This window comes from Tachyglossus aculeatus, assembly GCF_015852505.1.
Source record: "Tachyglossus aculeatus isolate mTacAcu1 chromosome 12 unlocalized genomic scaffold, mTacAcu1.pri SUPER_6_unloc_4, whole genome shotgun sequence".
NCBI lineage: Eukaryota > Metazoa > Chordata > Mammalia > Monotremata > Tachyglossidae > Tachyglossus > Tachyglossus aculeatus.
In genome coordinates, this window is record NW_024044831.1 from 3,196,382 (window position 1) to 3,217,890 (window position 21,509).

The following is a 21,509-nucleotide window of genomic DNA, read 5'->3' on the forward strand; positions in this document are numbered from 1 at the left end:
TTCAGGACGGCACAAAAAACTTTCTGACACCTGGAAGTCTATTCCATTTGCAAACATCTGCAAGGATTGTGGTCACATAATTCGACATAATTGGAAAAGCAGCACAGCCTAGTGGAAAGAGGATGGTCCTGGGAGTCTAGGGGACCTTGGTCTTAATCCCGGCCCTGCCATGTACCTGCTGGGCGACCTCGGGCAAGTCACTTAACTTTTCTGTTCCTCGGTTTCCTCATCTGTAAAATGGGATTCAAGACGGTGAGCCCCAGGCGGAACAGGTACAGTGTCCAATCTGATTATATCATTTCTACTCCTGCACTGAATATATGGTGTTTGGCACATGGTAAGAACTTAACAAATACCATAATTATTATTATTAAGAAAGAACAGGAAAACTCCTGTTATATCCTGGACTTATATTGAAATTTCTCTTCCCTGCCCCTCACCTTTCCCTTGCTCCTCTCTGGAGTCCCTGTCCTGTTCCGCGCTTGAGAGCACCGACTTCTGCTGAGAGAGAGGCTCACTCCATCTCGTCGGTCCTGGACACTGGTGGTGGTGAAAGAAAGGTCTAGTTAGGGTGTGGGAGTTGTCAGGATCCTCCCTCCCCCTCTCGGCTCTCCGGATGGCTGCACCTTCCCATCACACGACGGCCAGGTTATTCCTCTTGGGAAGACGGTCCCAGGCTTCCGCTGAGACAGGTGAATGCCGGGAATCTCGGAAGGCCGGGATCGTGAGCCCTCTGTGGTCCCGGGCCCCCACAACCTAAGTAACTGCCCAATCCCAAGTGAGTCCCACTTTGGGACTCCTTCCTAGAACAACCTCAACGGACTCATCGTTCTCTTTCCATGATTGCTAATAGTTTTCCTTTTCAACTCTGGGGATTGGAGATATACCGTGGTAAGGGGAATAGGCACTCTAGCCCATTTAATTTGTCATGATTGAATCCAATATTCATATAGACTTGGCAAAAAAAAGAAAAGGACCCCAAGATCCATTCCAGTTTCGATACTGAATGGTTCTGTGTCACAGGCACCTACAACATTTTTGAAAAGCGTAAGCTTCTTGTGTGCAAAGAATGCATTTTGGCCTTCTGTTGTATTTCAATTTGATTGATTGATTGAATTAATACTTAAATATTGAAGTAAATTGTACAATTCATAACAATAGTAGCAACAGTAATAGGAGGAGTAATCATACTGGTGACTATTGACTGACAACTGAGAGCATTAAGTGGTTGGAAAACCTCAATCTGTAGCCCTGCTCCTGGCTTGTTGGGGCAGATGTGAGGATCAAAATTAAGTCTAAAACACCCTTCTGCAGCTACGCCTTCAATTTTATTTAATGGCATTTATTAAGCATTCACTTTGTGCCAGGCACTGTATTAACCACAGGGGTAGATACAAGCTAATCAAGTTGGACACATGGGGCCCACAGTATTAATCCCCATTTACAGATGAGGGAACTGAGGTCAAGAGAAATGAAGTAACTTCCCCAAGGTCACACAGCAGACAAGTGGCAGAGCCAGGATTAGAACCCAGGTCTTTCTGACTCCCAGGCCCGTGCTCTACCCTCTGCTGGTGGTGAATACAGAGGGTGAATCCAAGTGCAGGTAATGGCGAGGGCGGTTCTGAATTGCCACCAAGGTCGCCGGGCGACTAAAGAATTAATCAAACAGCATGTGACTATTGAAAGTTTTAATAAAGTTTTATTGGTAAGACCGAAGACCGAATAGGGGGTAATGCACCCGGCGGGCTCATTTCCTTAAGGGAAAAGGCGTGCCGAGTGCCCGATGTAACAAGCTTCTATACTGCTCTTGCTGATCACAGTGATTGCTGCAGATTTGGTGCAGCGGGGCAGATTTGGTGCAGAGCTGGGCGCAGTCTAACTCCTTATTTTGTTTGGTTCCCGGGACCCAGCCAATGGGCTGCAGGGTTTAAGGTCCATACCAACTATGGTAACAGGATCGCCTATGCTCATGAAATGTCTGCAGCTTTCCATGATACATTGGGACGAAACAGCATGTGACTCCAAAGAGACCTCATCATTCCCCCCTCAGAGACATACGGCACTTATTCCTAAGGGGTTCTTGAGGGTCGATGGTCCGTCTTCTGGAGCGGCTTCATGCTGGCTGTGGGCGATGACTAGGGTTTTCTGATAGCGGGCCGTGTAGGGAAACTAGGGAGGAGAGAAGGGACGAGGCTTGGAACCCTGGGAAGCTAATCCCACCAACTCTCGCCGAAAGAGAAACCCTGGGTTCCCCTCGCGAGGACTGCCAGGACCTCCATAACTGAATGGACGTCCGTTAAGATGCGATCTGTTTCATTCCGCAAACTGGCCGTGAGCCCGACAGCGAGGTGGTGGTGTCACGGTCGGGGTGAGTTCTTGTATGGCTTGTAAAACGGGGTCTACGCCCCCATCAGGCTCCTCGAGTGACTTTTCTACCGTGGGTTGATGTACCTCGCTGCAGAGCCAGAGGAGGTCGCCGATTCCGTCACAGGTGTACTGTGAGGGAGCATCCTCTTGGGGAGATTTAGAGGAATCTGAGACAAAAGATGTATAAGGTTAAAATGCGCGAGTTATGGGTCCACGAGGACTGGCCCTCCAGTTTCACAGGAGTGGGGGAAGCAAGTATCACCGGGAAGGACCTGTCCTTTTTGGCTCTAAATCTGTCTTCCCCCCGTCTGCCACGTTTTCAAGAGAACGAGTGAGCCTGATGTTATGGTGCACGGGGATCCCGGCCTTAGCATTCCCCAAAAGGTGAGGGCTATCCCGGAATCCTTGCGGGAGGACTTTCCAGGTGTAATGAAGCCCCAACTTTTCCCTTGGACCTGTTCACTCAAAGGCGAAAATATACGGGGACCCTTTACTCAAGGGGATACAAAAGACAGCGTCCTTCAAATCTATTACCGAGAACAACTTAGTGTCCCCGGTACCTGCGCAAAGAGAGTGTATGGGTTCGTGACTGTCGGGTACATAGTGATGGTTGCCGCATTCACCCTCCGCAGGTCCTGGGCAAAGCGATAGGTCCCGTCTGGTTTCTTTACCAGGAGGACAGGGGCGTTTCAGGGAGAATGGCATGGCACAAGTAATCTGTGTTCGAGAAATCGTTCGATCGCACCTCTACTGGAATTCCTCGGCCGGGGAGACCTTCATCCCAAACTAGTGTGTCAACGTTTTCCACGAAGTACACAGGTAGGTCCTCCCTATTGGCCGTGGCAATGAGGATGCCAACTGGACAGATGAATGCAAAGAACGATTCCAGCTTGGTCACGATATCCCTCCCCAGTAGGGGCGCGGGGGTAGAGGGAATAACAAGGCAAACAATTCCAGCTGGTATAAACATGGTAGGGGATCAGTTTGGCGACAGGATTTTGAGATGCCATTGATCCCCACGACCCTTACTCCAGGTGAATGGATAGGACCGCGACAACTGTGAAGGACAGAGTAGGTGGTCCCCGTATCGATAAGAAAATTTATGATCTTACCGGAAACTTCCACGCTCACACTGGGTTCGGCCATGTAGATGGTACCTTCCGGGGCTCGGCAATTCCCTAGGTCCCGTCAGTCCCAGCTCTCGGACTCGCCAAAAGCCGGGAGCTGGCCAGCCTCGGGGTCAGCGTTCACATCCAGTAGTGTACCCGGCAGAGAGGGCAAGGACCAGGTGGCTGGCGGCCTCAACCTGGTCTCCGCCCCTGGGGGCACTCCCGGGCCCAATGGCCACACAAAACAGGGCTTCCCGGACCCTAGGCAGCGGTCAAGCGCCGTGGCCGCATCAGGCGACCTTCCAGGATGAGATCGACCCTTCGGCAGGGCCGCCACAAGTAACTGGGCCTGCTCTCTGCCCTTCACTTTTGCCCTGCCGTTCTTCTCATGCCGAGCTGCCTAGTCATGGTTGTTAAAAACTCTAAAGGCAGCCTCTATCAACTGATTTATGGGGGTTTGTGGCCCCAACTGCTGCTTCTGTAATTTTCGGGGGATATCTTCAGCCGACTGATTAATAAAATACATATTCAGAATGACACTACCGAGTATGACTCTACCGAGTCGGGATCAAACTGAGTGTACGTTCGAATCGCCTCTGCCAGTCTGAGTATAAACATGGCGGGGTTCTCGGTAGAGTCCCGGGTCACGGCTCGGATCCGGTCATAGCTAACCTGCTTCTTAATTCTTCTCTCCATGCCCGCCAGCAGTCAAGTAATCATATGATCCCGGAGCTGTCTATCGGTACTCTCCCCCTGATAATTCCACTCTGGTTTGGAGCGGGGGACAGCTATCTCTCCCGGTGTGTACCTCCCATGACTGTTCACGGGAACTTCATCCCCCGCCCTTTCAGCATAATCCCAAACTACTCTCTTTTCCTTTACCATCAGGCAGGAAGAAAGCAACAGGCTAAGATCCTCCTATAACAGATCATACTGCAGGGTCAGACTCCGGAATTCGTCCCGAAAGCGCGCGGGGCCCGCAGAATATTTTCCCAATTTTCGTTTTGCCATTTCCAAATCGCTCGAAGAGAAGGGTGCCCGTACTCGCACTATCTGTCCCCTTTCTACTGCGACCTCCCTCAAGGGGAGTATCCTTTCCTCTCTCTCCGGAGGGGCATAGCATGTGCCTTCCCGGGTGCTGGGGGCACTCAGGGCCCACGAAGAGGTGGAGTGATACGGAGGAGGACATAGCAACGGGTTGGGCCCCATAATAACGGTATTATCTGCCCTCTCAGGGGGCTGAGGGGGGTGCAGAAGCCTCCTGGGATTCCTGGCCGGAGGGAGAAGGAGGAGAGGGAGAGGGCGAACCACCCTTCTGGGGTCCCCGACAGAGGAGATGATCATCCAGGCTATTTGGGGAATCGGGGATGGGGACTAAGCCCCCAGGATGGGCCCAGGCAAAACACATGTGGCAGTTCTTTCCCTCGGGGCTCTGGGACAAAGCTATAAACGCTTGGACATAGGGGACTTCTGACCATTTCTCTAACCGCCTGCAATATAAGTCCAGCTGGAGAATCGTATTAAAATTTAAGGACCCATGTTCGGGCCAGACCTCCTGATCCTCTAATTTATACTGGGGCCATTCTGTGGTGCACGAAAAAATCAGTCACTGGCATTTTAGATTGGCCAGACCAAATTTGTTCTTATTCTTGGTGTTCAGCAGGCAACCCAATGGTGAGTCTCCAGGGATTGAGGAACCTTGTCCCATAATGGGTGGAAAACGTTCCTCTTTTGAGGTTCTGTGTCTCTCTCGGGTTATGCCTAAGCGCCGCGTGGCGTCCCACTGGCGCTAGAATGAACTTTCAAGCTGCGATCCCTCTACCTCAGGGCGTCCTCTGACGAGAGGCCCCTTCCCCGGACCGTCTCCGGATGAGAGGTCCCTTTCCCAGAACGACCCGGTCGACCTTCGTCTTCCCCCCAGTGTACCCGGAAACTAGAGGGTGCCTCTGCGAGAGCAGACAAGAACAATCAAAACAGGACTCACCATTCCGATGGCTTCAGGCTATGCAGTGGTCAGCCTGGACGGCGGCAGTCACATCTACTGGATCCCCGTACAGGCCACCAAATGATGGAGGTGGCAGTTCTGAATCGCCGCCTGGGTCGCCGGGCGACTAAAGAATCAGTCAAATAGCATGTGACTATTGAAAGTTTTAATAAAGCTTTATTGGTAAAGACGAAGACCGAATAGGGGGTAACACACCCCGCAGGCTCCTTTCCTTAAGGGAAAAGGCGCACCGAGTGCCAGATGTAACGAGCTTATATACTGTTGTTTCTGATCGCAGTGATTGCTGTAGATTTGGCTCAGCGGAGCAGATAAGGTGCAGAGCTGGGCGGAGTCTATCTCCTTATTTGATTTGGTTCCCGGGACCGAGCCAAATGGCTGCAGGGTCTATGGCCCATACCAAATATGGCAACAGGACCGCCTACGCTCGAGCAATGTCTGCAACTTTCCAGTGTACGTGGGGCCGAAACAGCATGTGACTCCAAAGCGACCCCATCACAGGGATCCATCCCCAGTCATGGGAACTAGATTTAAATACCATTGAAGAAGAGCTGGATGAAACTTCTTCTACCAAACTAGTCAAAGCCATTGATAATAGGCAGCATGAAGTCAGGAAAAGTCTCTAACGGCAAATATCTCAGATTTTTGCAGACAGCTCAGTCCATCTACAGTCAATCAAATCAATCAATAGAGTCAAGTCTGTCTAGGGTCAGAGCGTGAAGTGTAATTTTATATCTCTGGAGAAAAGACTCCCAGCCAGGACCCTCCCCGTCGCCATTTTCACATCCCGGTTCCTCAGGCTGTAGATGAGGGGGTTCAGGGTTGGGGGCACTACGGTGTAGAACACGGACACCAGCAGGTCCAGGCGGAAGTAGGAGCTGGAAGTCGGTTTTAAGTGGGCGAAGGCGGCCGTGAAGAAAAAAACGGTGACGACGACAAGGTGGGGCAGGCAGGTGGAGAAGACTTTGGCCCGGGCCTCGGTGGCCGGCATCCTCAGCACGGCCTGGAAGATGCGCACATACGAGACCACGATGGAGACGAAGCAGAAAACACTGAAACAGGCACCAGTGGCTATAACCACCTTGAGGGCTGCAAACGTTTTAGAGCAAGAGAGTCTTATTACAGAAGGGACGTCGCAGAAAAACTGTGTGATCACATGGGACCTGCAGAAAGGCACAGAGAATGTCGCAGCTGAACCAAAGACTCCGAAAATTCCCCCGATAAGCCAGGAGCCTACTGCCATCTCAAGGCAGGTTCTGTTGTTCATGATGACTTCGTAATACAGAGCACTACAGATGGCCAGGTATCGGTCGTAGGACATGACTGTGAGCATGGAGATCTCTGTGCTGGCAAACAGAATCACGAAGAAGACTTGCAAAAAACAGCCCAGGAAGGATATTTCTCTCCAGTCGGTCAGGGAGTTGAGGATGGTTTTGGGGACGGTGACGGAAATGTAGCAGAGGTCGAGGACAGACAGGTTCCTGAGGAAGAAATACATGGGGGTGTGGAGGCGCCGGTCGAGGGCAGTGATAGCGACTATTAGGAGATTTCCTGTCAGGGCCGCCAGGTAGACAAGGAGGAACAGTGAGGCATGGACCAGCTGCAGCTCCCGGACCTCCGAGAAACCCAGCAGGAGGAATTCCCTCATGTCCGTGAGGTTGACCATTTCCCAAGGATTGCTGAAACCACCTACAAAAAAAATGAGGAGGAAGCTATTTCAGAACCTCAACAAAGACAGTCACATCAATCCTTCCATTGTATTTTTTTCAGCACTTACTTTGCACAGAGCATTTTACTAAGCGATTGGGAGAGTGGAATATATCATTGCTGGCAGAAATATTTGCTGCCCACGAGGAGCTTACAGGCTAGAGGGGGCGACATAAATAAATTTCAAATACGTACATAAGTGCTGCGGGGATGAGGGTGGGGAGAATAAAGGGTGAAAATCCAAGTGCAAGGACAAGGAAGAAGGGAGAGGAAGTATGGAAAATGTGGGCTTAGTAGGGGAAAGCCTTGTGGAGGAGATGTGATTTTTCTAAGTCTCTAAAAGTGGGGAGAGCAATGGTCTGTCAGAGTAGACAGCGAGGCCTAGTGGAAACAGCAAGGGCCTTAGAGTTAAAAGGACCTGGGTTCCTGTCCTTTCCATTCCACTTGCCTGTTGTTTGACCTTGTGAAAATGACTTCACTTCTCTGTGCCTCAGTTCCCTCATCTATAAATTGGAAATTAAGCCCATGAGCCCCATGTGGAGCAGGGTCCGTGTCCAACCTGATAACCTTGTACCTACCCCAGCGCTTAGAACAGTGCTATCAAACACAATCATCATCATTATTATTATATGAAGAGGGAGGGTGTTCCAGACCATTGGAAGGACATGGGCTAGGGGCCAGGAGCGGGATAGATGAGACCAAAATACTGTCGGTTGGCTTTCGGCGAGCCAAATATGAAGACTGGGTGACCATGAGAAGCTGCCCCTCTTAAGCTTCATCCTCCAGGCAGAAGGAAACCAAAATCAATCAATCGATCAAATATCCTGAGCACTTACTATGTGCAGAGCTCTGTGCTGAGCGCAACCAAATGAATTATCTCTCACCAGATGAAGCCTCCTGTTTCATGGCAAATCTGGGGTAGGAGAGCAGTTTATCTCCCATGTGAGCTTAACCCTCATCTAGTTGTCAGTGACTGCTCTCTCAAAGGACAGTGTCTACTGTAGCCACCATTGTTCTCTTCCTCAAAACTGAGTACCGTGCTCTTCAGATAGTAGGTTCTTAGTAAACACCACTGAGTGGCAGACATTACCAGCTCTGACCGTTTTTCCCCAGTCCTCAAGAACCTCCAGTGGTTGTCCATACATCCCGCTTCAAAAGGAAACTCTTCACCATCATCTTTAAAGCTCTGTTACCTCCCCCCCTCCTATCTAACCTCTCTACTCTCCTACTACAAGCCAGCCCGCACACTTCGCTCCTCTAATGCCAACCTATTCACCATACCTCCATCTCGTCTCTCCCGCCAACCACCTCTTGTCCACGTCCTGTCTCTTGCCTGGAATGTCCTCCCTCTTCATATCTGAAAGACGTTCACTCTCCCCACCTTCAAAGCCTTATTAAAATCACATCGCCTCTTCGAGGCCTTCCCTAACCTGGCTGTCCCTGATCAAGTCCTGATTTCCTCTTCTCCCACTCCCTTCCATGTCGCCCTTCACTTGAATTTTCCCCCTTTGTTCGCCGCTCTCTCGATCCCACAGCATTTAAGTATGGAGCCTTAATTCATTTATTTCTACTAATGTTTGTCTCCCCTTCTAGACTGTAATTTCCTTACAAGCAAGGAATATGACTGCCAATCTTATATTCTACTCTCCCAAACACTTACTCTCCACACAGTAAGTGCTTAATAAATATGATCGATTGGCCACCCAGAACGTTTGTCACCCATTCATCCCCGTCCATCCCTGCCACCCACCCAGTAGTTCCAGGGGATGAAGAACCATGGAGATGCTGCGGGGAGAGATCGCTTTTACATATGGAGACGTGGGGAGATTCCAGTTGTCTGTCACTGCCGGATCCCCTATAAAACCCCAACCCATCGGTGTTCTCCACGGCCCAGACTCACTGGTCAGACTGGAGCAAGTGGGCTCTGGTCTCTGTTGTTCTTCAAGTTTCCCCATCCCCTCAGCTCCCGGACGTCGTCAGCAGGAGAATCTCCGGGAGGTGTGCGGGGTCCTGGTTGTTCTGGCTTCCTGCTTGGAGCGTGTCGGGCTCTCGCTGAAGCCGGGCCTTTCTGGAAAAGCTCCCTGCCGCTCCTGCGGGACTCCCCCCCCCGCCACCGGGGGACGGGTCACACCTTGGGCTGAGGGGCCTCATTATGTGCTGTTCGGTCCTGACTTCCCGGGGGTCCGGCGCCAATGGGAACCTTGGGGACCTTGTGTGGGGTAGTGGCCCTGCCCCATGTGACTACCCCACTGGGGACCCTGTGACCCCTCGCGCTGGCGTGCGTCGCACAGTAAAAACCTCCAGAATAACTGCGGAGATTACAACGAGGTGTCCAACCTGTTTTTTGTCAGTGACCCACTGGCTCCATCCGCTTCATGGCTGTGGGATGGCCATTTTAAAATGGTTTGGATGTACCTGTCCTCCCTCCTCCAGACCTCACTTTAACCCTCCTATCCCTGATCCCAGTTCTTAACCTCCCTGCCTTCTCTAAGACTACGCTCCTTCTGTCAACTGCCACCCGCATCACTTCTCCACACCCTTCTAGCAACAGCTCCATCCACTGTTCTCTACCAGCCCCTCTGCCCCTCCTGCATCAATTTATTGTTATTATTATTATCATTATTATTATTGCTCTTGCTAAACGCTTACTATATGCCAAGCACTGTTCTAAGCGCTGGAATAGATACTAGCGAACATGCTTAGCAAAGGATGAGAACATGCTTTGCAAATGCCATTAAAACTCTTCCTCCTCACCATCCAATGGGGTGTAGAGCCTTATTACAGTGCTTTGCACACAGTAAAGGCTCAATAAATGTGATCGAATGAATGAAAGAGCCAATATTCATTTCTCAGTCCCCTCGGAACCCAGAGTTGCTTCAGAGCCATGGGAATTGATGACAGTGGCAGGGGCAGAGGAAGGTTGAGATCTGAAAACAATAATAAACCCTACACGAAGGAATCAGAGCAGAAGGGAACAGACCAGATGAAAATGGGGAGCTCCCGGATAAAGAGTCACCTCCAGGTTCTTGTCTCATATTCCTGTGTTAGAGATATTTTCTGGATTCATTCATTCATTCAATTGTATTTATTGAGCGCTTACTGTGTGCAGATCACTGTACTAAGCGCTTGGGAAGTACAAGTCGGCAACATATAGAGACGGTCCCTACCCAACAACGGGCTCACAGTCTAGAAGGGGGAGACAGAAAACAAAAACAAATATGGCAAGGTTTCAAGTCATCAGAATAAATAGAAATAAAGCTAGATGCACATCATTGACAAAATAAATAGAATAGTAAATATGTACAAGTAGAATAGAGTACAAAAGCTGTACAAACATATATACAGGTGCTGTGGCGAGGGGAAGGAGGTAGGGCGGGGGAATGGGGAAGGGGAGAGAAAAAAGGGGGCTTAGTCTCTGAAGGCCACGTGGAGAAGGTGAGCTCTCAGTAGGGCTTTGAAGGGAGGAAGAGAGCCAGCTTGACAGATGTGTTGAGGGAGGGCACTCCAGGACAGGGGAAGGACGTGGGCAGGGGGTCGACGGCGAAGTACACTGTGTTGGTTTGTGGCAGAGGAGCGGAGGGTGCGGGCTGGGCTGTAGAAGGAGAGAAGGGAGGTGAGGTAGGAGTGGGCGAGGTGGTGGAGAGCATTGAAGCCGAGAGTGAGGAGTTTGGGCTTGATTTGTAGCTTGACAGGCAGCCACTGAAGGTTTTTGAGGAGAGGAGTAACATGCACATATCTTTTCTGCACAGAGATAATCCGGGCAGCAGAGTGAAGTATAGACTTAAGTGGGGAGAGACAGGAGGATGTTAGATCAGAGAGGAGGCTGATGCAGTAATCCAGTCGGGATAGGATGAGAGATCGAACCATCAAGGTAGAGGTTTGGATGGACAGGAAAGGGCAGATCTTGGCGATGTTGTGGAGGTGAGACCGGTAGGTTTTGGTGACGGATTGGATGTGAGGGGTGAACGAGGGAGCAGAGTCGAAGATGACACCAAGGTTGCGGGCTTGTGAGACGGGAAGGATGGTAGTGCCGTCTACAATGACGGGAAACTCAGGGTGAGGGCAGTGTTTGGGAGGGAAGATAAGGAGATCAGTCTTGGACATATTGAGTTTTAGATGGCGGGAAGACATCCCGATGGAGATGTCGTGAAGGCAGGAGGAGACCCGAGCCTGAAGCTAGGGAGAAAGAGCAGGGGCGGAGATGTAGATTTGGGTTTCATCAGCGTAGAGATGATAGTTGAAGCCGTGGAAGCAAATGAGTTCATCAAGGGAGTAAGTGTAGATAGAGAACAGAAGGGGACCAATAACTGACTCTTGAGGAACCCCTAGAGTAAGTGGATTGGAGGGGGAGGAGGGGCCTGCAAAGGAGACTGAGAATGAAGGGCCGGAGAGATAACAGGAAAACCAGGAGAGGATGGAGTCTGTGAAGCCAAGGTTGGATAGCGTGTTGAGGAGAAGGGGGTGGTCCATAGTGTCGAAAGCAGCTGAGAGGTCGAGGAGGAATAGGGTAGAGTAGGAGCCGTTGGATTTGGCAAGAAGGAGGTCATTGGTGACCTCTGAGAGGGCGGTTTCACATTAGAGTTGCAGCATGGTGTAGTGGATTGCGCACAGACCTGGGATTCAAAACAACCTGGGTTTTAATGCCAGCGCTGCCACTTGCCTGATGTGTGATCTTGGTCAAGTGACTTCACTTCTCTGTTTTTCATTTCCCTCATCTGTAAAATGGCGATTGAAACTGTGAGCCCCAAGTGGGACAGGGACTGTTTCCAACCAGATTTTCTTGTATCCAACCCAGAGCTTAGTATAGTGCCTGGCACATGGTAAGTACAAAACGAATACCACAACTATTATTATAGCTATTATTATTATCCAAAATCCCCCATCAAGTATGGGGTCTGAGCTGACATAATTGCCCCAAACCCACGTAGATCCACTCCACCTTCCATCACCCAAGCAGGAACAAGACGAATCAGATACACAGTGTAGTCTTCCCCTTCACCCGTTGTTTTGAGATTGTGAGCCCCTGTTTGGGACTGGGATTTACCCAGTCTTTTCTTTCAGAGCTTTTTGTACAGCTCTCTGCACATCGTAGTGGCTCAATAAACGCCGGTTTGTGGCAGAAATAACCTGCTATGTCAAGAGATATGGAGAATCCTCTTCTCGGAACATTTTTCACTGATCAAACCCCGTCCATATCTGCCACCCACCCAGGAGATCGGGCGTATGGAGCGAGATGGAGACGCCGGGGGGAGAGAAATGTGTTATGCGTGGAGATGTGAGGAGTTGGGGGAGCGTTCTTTCCTTCTCTTTCACCGTCGGCCCGCCCGTGAACCACGTTCCAACCGTGTTCTCCCAGGCTCAGACTCACCGGTCAGTCTGGGGCAATCGGGCGCTGGTCTCAGCTGTCCTTCAACCACCCCATCCCCTCAGCTTCCGGACGTCGGGCACAGGAGCGTCTCCAAGAAATGTCAAGGGTTCTGGCTCCTCTTCCCTCCCGATCGGAACGTGATGGGCCCTCGGCGAGGCCTGGCCTTTCTGGAAAAACTCTCTGCCGCTCCTGATGGATTCCCCCCAGGGGACGGGCCACACGTTGGGATAAAGTGGCTTCATTATGTCCTGTTCGGGGCTGGCTTCCCTAGGGGCCATTATCTCTAGGGCCTGGCCCCATGGGCAGAGTAGCTGCCCTGCCCTACGTGACCGCCCCGTGGGGACATGTGACCTGTCACCGTAATGTGTCTCTCAAATGGATAAACTCCAGTCACCCACACTACGGTCACTGCTTTCCGTCTCCAAACCGTCTTCCTAGTCTGATCTGGGGTTCACTCTTGGCCTCGGCCATTTGCTTCCTCTCCCTCCTCCTTCACCACACCCCATGACCTATTCCTGGATATGTCCAGTCTCCAGCTACCAGATTGTCTCTCCCTATGACACCACCTCCTTCCCCTCCCCTGCTCACCAACATTCCCCAGGTATAAAATCCCATCTCCTCCAAGAGGCCTTCCCAGACTAGGTCCTCATTTCCATTACTCTTTCTCCCACTGTATCACCTGTGATCTTGGATCTGTTCCCTTTCAAAACTTTATTTTTTACTCCACCCTCAGCCCACAGCACTTATGTCCATCTCCGTAATTTATTCATTCATTCATTCAGTCATATTTATTGAGCACTTACTGTGTGCAGAGCACTGGACTAAGCGCTTGGAAAGTACAATTCGGCAACAGATAGAGACAATCCCTACCCACCAACGGCCTCACAGTCTAGAAGTGGGGAGACAGATAATGAAACCAAAAAAGTAGACAGGCATCAATAGCATCAAAATAAACAGAATTATACATCTATATACATCATTAATAAAACAAATACAATAATAAATATGTACATATTTACACAAGTGCTGTGGGGTGGGGAGGGGGGTTAACAGAGGGAGGGAGTAGGGGCAATGGGGAAGGGAGGAGGAACAGAGGAAAAGAGGGCCTCAATCTGAGAAGGTCTCCTGGAGGAGGTAAGCTCTCAGTAGGGCTTTGAATGGGGTAAAAGGGCTAGTTTGGCAGATGTGAGGCGGAAGGGCTTTCCAGGCCAGAGGTAGGACATGGACTAGGGGTCAATGGGGGAACAAGTGAGAACGAGGCACAGTGAGGAGGTTAGTGGCAGCGGAGCGGATTGTGCGGGCTGGGCTGTTTCAATGCCAGTCTACCCCTCGAGGCCATAAGCATCTTGCGAGCAGGATCATGCATAGCAACTGGCACAGTGGATAGAGCACGGGCCTAGGAGTCAGAAAGTCATGGGTTTTAATCCCAGCGCTGCCACATGTCTGCTGTGTGACCTTGGGCAAGTCACTTGACTTCTCTGTGCCTCAGTTACCTCCACTGTGAAATGGGGTTTGAGGATGTGAGCCCCAGGTTGGGCAGGGACTGTGTCCAACCCAATCTGTTTGTCTCCATCCCAGTGCTTAGTGCAATGCTTGGCACACAGTAAGCACTTAACAAATACCACAATTATTAGTAGTGCTCTCCCAGGTCCTTGGTATTGTGCTCTGCACATAGTAATCACTTAATATATACCATTGACTGGTTAATTAGGAAACTGAGGTTCTAATTCCATCCCTTCCACTGAACCAAGCCTTGATTTCCCTATCTGGAGATTGGGGATAAAATACCTCCTTTTCCTCACTCCGAGAGATCGAATCCCGTGTGGACGAGGGAGTGTGAGCAATCTGATTGTCCTTGATCTACCCGAGACCATAACATGGTGCGTATTTACTGAGTACTTGCTGTGTGCAGAGGACTGAATTAAGCGGTTGGGAGAGCACTATACAAGAGAATTAGCAGATACGTTACCTGTCCATAGGAGCTGACAGTCTATAATCGTAGGTATAGGGATAGATAGATTATAGATATAGAGATAGGTATAGATAGAGATATAGATATCTATCTATACTCTACTGTATCCAATACTAAGTAGCTGCATGGCCTAGTAGCAACAGAACTTGGGAGTCAGAGGATGCCACTTCTCTGCTGTGTGACCTTGGGCAAGTCATTTCACTTCTCTTTGCCTTAGTTACCTCATCTGTGAAATGGATATTCAGACTGTGAGCCACATGTGGGACAAGGACTGTGTCCAACCAGATTAGCTTGCATTTTACCAGAACTTAGATCAGTGCCTGGCACATAGTAAGCATTTAGTGAATACGATTAAAAAAGAGAAGGCATAACCCCTGTCTCCGAGCAGCTAATAGTTTACTGGAAGAGAAGCGGTGTGACCAGTGGAAAGATCACAGACTTGAGAGCCCTGCCCCTTGTCTGCTGTGGGACCTTGGGCAAGTTATTTCACTTCTCTGTGCCTCAGTTTCTTCAACTGCAAAATTGGGATTCAATACTTAGACTGTGAGTCCCATATGGAACAGAAACTGTGTCTGACATGACGAACTTTTATCTACCCCAGCACTTAGAACAGTGCTCGACAGATAGTAATCGATTAACAAATACCATAAAAAAACAGAGGGAGCAGGATAAAAAAGAAGCATATAGCAGGAAGTTGTAAAATGGATCAGGAGGAAATACATAAATAATTACATTGCAAGTCAATGCACAAACAGATATATAGAAAGTAGATCCATATGTGCTCAAGATAGGAATGGAGCTCATAACGGGTAAGAGAGTTGTTAAATTGTCTAGATTGTGGGGTGAGGCGAATTAACTAGGAAAACGTCTCAGAGGAGGTGGGATTTTAGAGCTTTGAATGTAAGGGAATTGGAAGGAAGAGAGTTCCGGTTTGAAGAAACAGTAGCATGATCTGGAGAAGGGTTGGGAGTCAGAGTTGGGAGGCAAGAGCTAGATACAGTTGGAAGGTGATCTTGGGAAGAGAAGTGAAAAGTGTGAGGCGACGGAACGGGTGGGTAGGATGGAGAGAGATGGTGGGTGAGATTGGCGTAGCTGGTGAGACGTTTTTAAGCCAATTGCCAAGGGCTGTTGTGGAGGGCGCACTGCACTAAGTGTTTGGGAGAATCTAATACAACAGAGTTGGTGGACACGTTCCCCACCCACAAAAAGCCTACCGTCTAGAGGTGAAGACAGATATAGATATGAATACATAATTATTAATCTGTAATTTAAATATGTGTGTAGAAATTCTGGGAAGTTAAGGGTGGGGCAAAGATCAGACCCCCCGAGAGGTCCCAGATCCAAGTGCTAAGATGATGCGGAAGGGAAAGAGAGCCAGGAAAAAGAGGGCTCATTCGGTCAAGTCCTCTTAGAGATATGACCTTAATAAGACTTCAAAGATGGAGGGAATGGTGTTCTGGTGTACATGGCGGGGGAGTTACAAGCCAGTGGCAGGATGTGGTAAAGGGGTCGGCGGTGAAATAGACAAGAATGGGGAAAGCTGGCACTAGAGGAGCAAAGCGCGTGGACTGGGCTGTAGTAAGGCAAGACAAATGCAAAATCAATCAATCAATCAATTAATCGTATTTATTGAGCGCTTACTGTGTGCAGAGCACTGTACTAAGCGCTTGGGAAGTACACGTTGGTAACATATAGAGACGGTCCCTACCCAACAGTGGGTTCACAGTCTAGAAGGGGGAGACAGAGAACAAAACAAAGCATATTAACCAAATAAAATAAATAGAATAGATATGTACAAGCAAAATAAATAAATAAATAGAGTAATAAATACGTATAAACATATATACATATATAGAGGTGCTGTGGGGAAGGGAAGGAGGTAAGGCGGGGGGGATGGAGAGCGGCAAGAGGGGGAGAGGAAGGAGGGGTCTCAGTCTGGGAAGGCCTCCTGGAGGAGGTGTGCTCTCAGTAGGGCCTTGAAGGGAGGAAGAGAGCGAGCTTGGCGGATGTGGGGAGGAAGGGCATTCCAGGCCAGGGGGATGACGTGGGCCGCGGGTCAACGGTGGGGCAGGCGAGAGAGAGGTACCGTGAGGAGGTTAGCGGCAGAGGAGCGGAGGGTGCGGGCTGGGCTGTAGAAGGAGAGAAGGGAGGTGAGGTAGGAGGGGGCAAGGTGATGGAGAGCCTTGAGGCCGAGGGTGAGGAGTTTCTGCTTGATGCGTAGGTTGAAAGCTACTGACCCAGGAAATCAGGATGAACCAGTGTTTTTACAAATTGGGCTTGCCGCCTCGATGCCTATTCTCAGTCTCCTTTGCGGTCTCCTCCTCCCCCTCACATCCCCTTACTGTAGGGGTTCCTCAAGGGTCAGTTCTTGGTCCCCTTCTGTTCTCTATCTACACTCACTCCCTTGGTGAACTCATTTGCTTCCATGGCTTCAACTATCATCTCTACGCTGATGACACCCAAGTCTACATCTCTACCCCTACGCTCTCTCCCTCCCTCCAGGCTAGTATCTCCTCCTGCCTTCAGGACAATTCCATCTGGATGTCTGCCCCCCATCTAGAACTCAATACGTCCAATACTGATCTCCTTATCTTCCCTCCCAATCTCTGCCCTCTCCCTGAGTTTCCCGTCACTGTGGATGGCACTACCATCCTTCCCGTCTCACAAGCCCGCAACCATGGTGTCGTCCTCGACTCTGCACTCTCGTTCACCCCTCACATCCAATCCGTCACCAAAACCTGCCGATCTCACCTCCACAACATCGTCAGGATCCGCCCTTTCCTCTCCATCCAAACCTCTACCTTGCTGGTTCGATCTCTCATCCTATCCCGATTGGATTACTGCATCAGCCTCCTCTCTGATGTAACATCCACCTGTCTCTCCCCACTTCAGTATATACTTCACTCCGTTTCCCGGATTATCTCTGTGCAGAAATGCTCTGGGCATGTTACTCCCCTCCTCAAATATCTCCAGTGGCTGCCTGTTAACCAACGAATCAAGCAAAAATTCCTCCCTCTCGGCTTCAAGGCTCTCCATCACCTCGCCCCCTCCTACCTCACTTCCCTCCTCTCCTTCTACAGTCCAGCCCGCACCCTCCTCTCGTCTGCTGCTAGCCAACTCACTGTACTTCGTTCTCGCCTGTTCCACCGTCGAATCCCGGCCCACGTCCTTCCCCTGGCCTGGAATGCCCTCCTTCAACACATCCGCCAAGCTAGCTCTCTTCCTCCCTTCAAAGCCCTACTGAGAGCTCACCTCCTCCAGGAGGCCTTCCCAGACTGAGTCCCCTTTTTCCTCTCCTCTTCCCCATCCCCCCGGCACTACCTCCTTCCCCTCCTCACAGCACTTCTATATATATTTTTACAGATTTATTAATCTATGTATTTTACTTGTACATTTACTATTTACTATTCTATTTATTTTATTAATGATGTGCATGTACCTTTAATTCTATTTTTTTCTAAAGATTTTGACACCTGTCTACGTGTTTTGTTTTGTTGTCTCTCTCCTCCTTCTAGACTGTGAGCTCGTTGTTGGGTAGGGACCTTCTCTATATGTGGCAGACCTGTACTTCCCAAGGGCTTAGCACAGTGCTCTGCACATAGTAAGCGCTCAATAAATGCGATTGAATGCATGAATGAATAAAAGCCACCAAGGGCCTGAAAGACCCCGGATAGCGCATCCCACGATGCACACAAATCTTCTAAAGAGCTTTGCCCTCATGCCCTCTGGAGAAACGCCCACAGGAGTTTTGGGAAAGAAAGACGACGTCACCATTTGGAGAGCCTCTCGGCTCTTTGCGAATGGGAGAAGGGGGTGGGGGGTCTTCCCTATTAGAAGGCTCCAAGTGGTCTTCCTTTTTGAAGGCTCCCCGACAATCCGGGGAACACTGAGGGATCAGAGGCATGCCGACGTGACAGGAAGCCAGGAGAGACCACCGAATGCCAGCTCGGGCCTGACCTGATGAGTATAAACCGGGAGCTCCTTATGGTCAGGGAACGTGTCTGCTAATTCTGTTGTATTCTACTCTCCAAAGCGCTTAGTACAATGTTCTGCACATAGTAAGCTCTCAGTAAATATCATTGCTTGAGTGAGGACAGTTTGTGGGGAGGAGAAGGTGTTCCCTGTGGGAAATTCAAGGGAAACAAATGCTAATATTAGGAGGACACTGAAGAGATGGAGAGCCGCGATCTTACACAAAGACCCCCGCCCGATTGAAGCCTTATTGAAGGCCCGTCTCCTCCAAGTGGCCTTCCCTGAATAAGCTCTCCTTTCCTCTTCTCCCACTCTCTGCTGCGTCACCCTGATTTGCTCCCTTTATTCACCCTACCCTCAATCCCACAGTACTTATGTATATACCCCTAATTCATTTATTTATATCAATGTCTGTCTCCCCCTCTAGACTGTCAACTTGTTGTGGGCAGGGAATGTGTCTCTCATACTGTGACACTGTACAAACAGCGTGGCTCAGTGGAAAGAGCACGAGATTTAGAGTCAGAGGTCGTGGGTTCAAATCCTGGCTCCGCAACCTGTTTGCTGTGTGACCTTGGGCAAGTCACTTAACTTCTCTTGGCCTCGGTTCCCTCATCTGTGAAATGGGGATGAAGACTGAGAGCCCCACGTGGGACAGCCTGAATGCCTTGTATCCACCCCAGAGCTTAGAACAGTGCTTGCCACATAGTAAGCGCTTAACAAATGCCAACATTATTAGTAGTAGTATCTGTACACAGTACACGCTCAATAAATATGATTGACTGACGACGACTTTGGAGTGTGGAGGCGTTCCAGACTAGCGGAATGGCTTGAGCTAGGGGTCAAAGAGCAGCATGGCCCGAATCTGGGAGTCAGAAGGACCTGCGTATGGTACCAATTTCTGGCTGGGTGACCTTGGGCAGGTTGCTTCACTTCTCTGGGCCTCAGTTCTTCTGTTGTCCCTCCTATTTAGACTGTGAGCCCTAGGTGGGACACTTGTCTGCTGTGTGACTTTGGGCAAGTCACTAAACTTCTCTGTGCCTCAGTTAACTCATCTGTAAAATAGGGATTAAGACTGTGAGCCCCACGTGAGACAACCTGAATACCTTGCATCTACCACAGCGCTTAGAACACTGCTTGTCACATAGTAAGAGCTTAACGAATACCATTATTATTATTATTAGTAGTAGTAGTAGTAGTAGTAGTAGTAGCAGTAGTAGTAGTAGTAGTAGTAGTAGTAGTAGTAGAAGTAGTATCATGAATTGACTCTGGCATAGAGACGTGAAGTTAGTGGACCAAGATCACACACCAGACGAGTGGCAGAGCAAGGAGCCAGAGAGCCGTGTTGGGATAGAAAGGGAACGGAGAGTGTGGTGGTGGTGAAGTAAAGCCCTTGTTATGATTCTTACTTCCTGCACTTCTTCAGAACTTGCAATGAGCTAAACACCACTCCAAACGCTGAGGTTGATACGGGAGACTGTAGGCCTATAGTCTCCAGACTGAAATCTTGTTGTGGGCAGGGAATTTGTCAGTTATATTGTTATATTGTACTCTCCATAGCACTAAGTCCAGTGCTCTGCACACAGTAAGCGCTCAAGTAATGCAATTCATTCATTCATTCATTTAATCGTTTTCATTGAATACTTACTGTGTGCAGAGCACTCTACTGGCGCTTGGGAAGTACAGTTCAGCAACAGAGACAATCCCTGCCCACAACGGGCTCCACGTCTAGAAGGGTCGAGACAGACATCAAAACAAGTAAACAGGCATCAGTAGCATGATTATGAATAAATGGAATTATAGATATATACACACCATTAATCAAAAATAAATAGAATTCGTATATATACGTACATATATGCACAAGTGCTATTAGGCGGGGAGGGGGGTAGGGCCAAGGGAGTTAGTCGGGGTGATGGGGAGGGAAGAGGGAGCAGATAAAAAGGGTGGCTTAGTTTGAGAAGGCCTCCTGGAGGAGGTGTGCTTTCAGTAGGGTTTTGAAGTGGTGAAGTGTGCTAGTTTGGCGGATTTGAGGAGGGAGTGCGTTTCAGGCCAGAGGACCTGACCGGCTGACTGACTGAGACTAAACAGATAGGACACTATCCCTGACCCACATGGGGCTTCCAGGCCAACACGTGCGGAGAGCAGATAAAACCTCTTCATTTTACCTCTCCCAAAAAACCTACGCACCAAGGGAATAAGTGACTTGCCCAAGGTCTCAGGCCACTAGCAGGACAGAGATCATAACCCACCAAAATCTACTAACAAGTCCGTGCCCTTTCCACTAGGTCACCCATCTGCCTCTCAGACTAGCAGACAATCTACCACTTACCGCAGTGCCCTGACATAATCAGCATTTAATAAATCCCAAAGTAATTATTAGGGTAGCAATAAAATAAACACCCACCTCCCGGCCCCGTCACTGGGCAACACTGGTCTGAAGCACATTCCGTCTTGTCTCCAAAGGACGTCTTCTCCAAGAGATGATCAACTAGACACTTAGTACAGTGCTCTGCACACAGTAAGCACTCAATAAATGTGATTGAATGAACTAGACTAGAATGACGCAATTCCTCATGCTGGGATTCTCAGAGGTCCGGGAACTGCAGCTGGTCCACGGCCCAATATTCATCCTGGTCTACCTGGCAGCCCTGATGGGGAATCATTTCATTGTCACTGTCACAGCTCTTGACCGGCGCCTCCACACCCCCATGTACTTCTTCCTCAGGAACCTGTCCGTCCTCGATCCCTGCCTCATCTCCGTCATCGTCCCCAAAGTCATCCACAACTCCCAGACCGACCGCAGAAAAATCTCCCTCCTGGGCTCTGTCACACAAATCTTCTCCGTGGTCTGGTTTGCCAGCTCAGAGCTGCTCGTCCTCATGGCCGTGTCCTAGGACCGCTATGCCACTATCTGTCTCCCCTGAGCTACAAGGTCGTCATGGCCCCCAGGACCTGTGGGAAGATGGCGGCTGCCTCCTGGCCCAGCAGGAGAGTGTTTGGAGGCTTGTTCTC